This window comes from Bombus impatiens, unplaced genomic scaffold, assembly GCF_000188095.3.
Source record: "Bombus impatiens unplaced genomic scaffold, BIMP_2.2 scf_0303, whole genome shotgun sequence".
In the NCBI taxonomy this organism is placed as follows: Eukaryota; Metazoa; Arthropoda; class Insecta; order Hymenoptera; family Apidae; genus Bombus; species Bombus impatiens.
The window spans coordinates 37,982-42,524 of record NT_176722.1 but is presented as its reverse complement, the minus strand read 5'-3'; positions in this window follow the sequence as shown (position 1 = coordinate 42,524).

Below are 4,543 nucleotides of genomic sequence, written 5' to 3'. Positions count from 1 at the left end.
CAAAGTAAAAAAAGGAATTTAAGGTAAAAATAAAAAAGAAAACTTTATTTTTTTTTCTAACATCAATACACTTTACAATCTACTTCCGAACTCTAGGCGTGACTTTCTAAGACTGACTCTTATGATTTTTCTTTCGATCGGATCCGATTACTTTCTTTTGTCATCCCTCAACATCCCCACCGTCCATGCATTTGCTAGGCGTCCGCGATCGTCGCCACGTGCTCTTTCTTCTAGAACCTTCGATGGAAGGACCGTTGGGATGTTGATGGTTCATTAGGTACTTCAGCGATATACATTGTCGCCGAGTGCCGCCACATCTTTATCTCTATCGTCAGTCCGTCGGATTTGAAGTATGCCGGTCGTGATAGTGACCACGTGCGCCGTTGGAGTTTAGCGCTGGGCGCTTTCGCCCTCCATGAGGCCAACCTTGACCCAGTAATCTTCCGGTATGATCGCTTGCCGAACGCGTTCACAACGGTCGAAGAGGAAGAACACGATGATTTCGTCGTCGAATTGTTGCAAAAATTCCAACTCTGCGTTATTTGTAAAAATCTGTTTCTGCTTATTACTTGCGAGAAGAATGGAGTTTCCATACATGGATCAGTTGACCAATAGTCGTAGAGAGCATTCATTTTTACTTGTCTCGTTAGAACTGCTAGGCCTAAAAATTTCTTTATTTCTGTTCATTTCTTTGTTTGTGATGTAATTTTGTATTTATCTATAACTTAATAATGATACCTATTCGGTTCTCTCACCAGATACTCATTAAAAGAGTCATTTCCAATGAATAAATTTGCACTGCCTAAAACACATTTTGGAGAATACGGCATGATTTTTATGTCGGGATGTTGTAGGACGACGACGCACTCAGTGCACTCCGCTTGTTTTCTTTCTTTTTTTTTTTTTTTTTGTACGTGGAGAAATCCTCGTGGACACTCCACCTCTGCGGCAGCAGCAGAGCAGCGTCGGTCTCTTACCGACTAAAACTCCACGGTGGTCATCCTGACGTTTGACAGAAGTGTTCCCGGGGTCTCTCATGAATTACTAACAGTGCACTCCTTGCACTCCGATCCTCTTGATCGAGCCAACAATGCAAATTTCCCTAACCGATTAATTTGTCACTAGGGGAGGCCATCGCCCCCGAGGAGGCCGCGCGAAACAGATCTTCGTCCCTCTCGCCCAATATGTGCTAACAACGGGAAGAGAAACACGGAGACCATAGGTGTTTTCTATGATTGAAAACACCATAATTAGCACAACGTTTCGGCTGCGTCAGATCACTAGTTAATGTAGAGAACGGTCGTTGTGAATCCAAAATGTCTTGGGCAAAATCCGCGTTAATCGTGTGCTTGATATTCTTGTTCATTGATTGTAACTGCCAACGGATACTTTTATTCCGATTTCAAATATCGTACAACTGCGAAGTTATCAGAGAAGAGAATATACAAACTTTAAAATTCTCACCTTAAATGTATGCGGAGTCAATTGTGTTCTATTATACAATTCGGCGGTTAATCGAACTTTGGCACATATTTCGCTTGGGCAACCTTCGTAGTTAACACTTATAAATTTCGTTTGAAACAATTATTCGAGAGATAACTGGCAAAGTGACAGTGTAAACACTTCTATCGAAAGATGGTAGCTCTTGTTAATACTTATAAATTTCTACTAACTTGATTCCGATTAAGACAAACTGTAGTTAATACTTATAGATTTCAATTGAGACAGACTGACAGAGTGGAGGTGTAAACGTTTCAGTTGACCAAATGGTAATTAACTTGTGACAAAATGTGAATATCGTAATTGCTAGCTTAAGCTGAGGTTTCGTTTTTTTGGTTGTCTTGTTTACGCTGTGTCTTAATTTCTCATATTCCCTTTTACCTGAGGAAACGCGGGTGCTGCTTATCTTCTGCTGAAGTTTCGTCTTCTTGATTATCCTATTTACACCGCTTATTGCATAACCTGAGGCGTCTGTCGTAAAGTTAAAGGGTTTGGAAAGATTCGGACATTGCAGAATAGGTTTTGTCATTAGCGCTGTTTTTAAATTGTTGAATGCATTTTCTTGATTCTCCGACCATTTAAAGGGGATGTCTTTGTTCAATAGTTGTGTTAATGGTTTTGCAATTTTGGAAAAATTAGGTATAAATCTTCGGTAGTATCCCGCTAGTCGCAAAAACTGTTTGATATTTTTTGCTTTCCTTGGTCGTGGAAATTTCGATACGGCTTCGATCTTCTGTGGATCGGGTTTTACACCATCTTCACTGATTATGTGTCCCAAATAACTTCGTGTCGTAGGAATTCGCATTTATCGGGTTGCAATCGCAATTTGGCTTCCTTTAGTATTTCCATTAATTCGTTAAATTTAATTTCGCGTTCGTGAGGAAATCTTGAATAAATCACTATGTCATCCAGATTGTTCACAGAGAGTATAGCTTCAAAATTGAAATAATCGTTCTTGCTCAAGATTTAACGAATTGTCTGGAATAAAACAACTCTATCAACTTTCGATCTATTTCGTTCACAATTGTTCGCTGTATCAACCAGTGATTATGGTGTTTTCAACGCAGAAAACAAAACATATCTTATTAAATAAAATATAAGAATATAGACAAAATCACTCCAATAAAATAACACCCGCTGGGAACACATTTAGGCATATATACACACATGAACAAATAAGGCACTGTTACCAAGTAAAGTCAAAATCCACACACGGAGCATCCGGATACATCTCACGAAACCTATTTAAACACCATGAGAGTACGTCCGGACAAGTACCCCCCTGACCTGAGGAATGGTGGCGTAGGTAAGCCCCCAACACTTGATCAGGGATCTCCTCCAAAAAACGAACCTTGGCAAAGGCATCTGTATCAACCAATTCGATCGAAGGAGAACTTGGCGGCAACTGAAGGGTGTCCTCATCGGAGAAGGTTAGATCAATAACCAAAAGGATCACCGAGATTCGACGATGGGGCTGGAGCCACACTATTGCTACCCTCTGTGGAAGACGATCCCTCCAGCCTCCTTAACCTCTGCCCACGAGCTTTTGCGCCGCCACGACGACCACGTTTCCTAGAACGTTTCGGAGGAGGTTTGAACGGCCTATAACTTTTTTTCTTCTCACACTAAAATAAAACACACGAGTTTAAGAAAACGAACAACAATACGAAACAGGATGAAGTCAAAACAAATTAAAATACTACATACTTCTACAGCTTCAGACATATCAGTATCCATGATCCAACATAACCTGTATTCATAAGGGAAAACATGAAAATGCAATAAACAAAATCGACACTACCAATCATGCAAAATATCAAATAATCAAACACTATCAAAATCACTTATTACTATGAATTAATGCATATTATTACCTAAAAGGAAAAACTAACCTAAAAACTCGCCAAGCAAATCAAACTCGCCAAGCAGAACAAACTCGCCAAGCAAATTAACAATTATTACAAACTACCACTTGGCGCCACCTCCTATGGAATGACGTATTAAAAACTTGCCATTGGAATTTTAATAATTCTTGGGGAACATAGGAAATCGAGCGTGTTACACGTGCAAAGACTCGACAAACACTAAGTTGCCACACGCCTTGTACGTTTCATTGACATGAGCAAGGAAATTACCAAATATATCACAAATGCAACCTCAGCAAGGACAAAGCTGCCACGCGCCTGGCACGTTCCACTGGCATCAGTAGGGAAGGCCTGGGAAGCATCGCAGACGCAACATCAACAAAATACGAGCTACTACAATATCTACATTTTATCACGCACCTCGTATGTCACTAACACCAAACGAAACATGAGAAATTAAGAAGACGAAACTTCAGCAGCATCTACGTGTCTCAAGGATGTGGAAAATTAAAAATAGCGTAAACAAGATAATCAAGAAGACGAAAGTTCAGCAGACTCCGTGTGTCCAAAAAAAGGTGAGATATTCAAGAAGATGGAACTTCAGGCGGCGAGGCGAGGTTCTCAAATTCTTTAATTACTATTGTAGGTGTGATAAATTCGTAATCTTTCGATGTGGTATTTATTATTCTTGTATATCCTTGTCCCTTATGGTTCTTCGCACCTACATTACCAAAATAGACTCCCTTGATTGGCTCGATTTTGGGAATAAATCCCTCTTTTATCTCCAGATTTGTAATGTTAATCGAACATTTGTAATGGTACCGAACTTCGTTTCCGCACGATTATCTTTTCTCTTGTATCGAAGGGGATATAAATATTTCCCCACTTATATGTTTTCGCTCGTAATCCAAACGAGTCTTGCATCCTGCGAAAAATTCGGATCCTAAGATTCCATCTTGATCGATCAGCAATGAGTCAACTACGTGAAAAATAACTTTTTTTTTTATTATTATTATTAACGTGGAGGAAATCCGCACGGACACCAGGTCGCTTCTGGGGAAAAGCGGCGTTGTAATGCCGGACTCCAACCGACTAAAACCTCCACGATGACCGTCCCGGCAGCGGTCGAATAGGAAGAGCATGACGACATTTCATCGTCGGATCTCACCGCCCCGCCG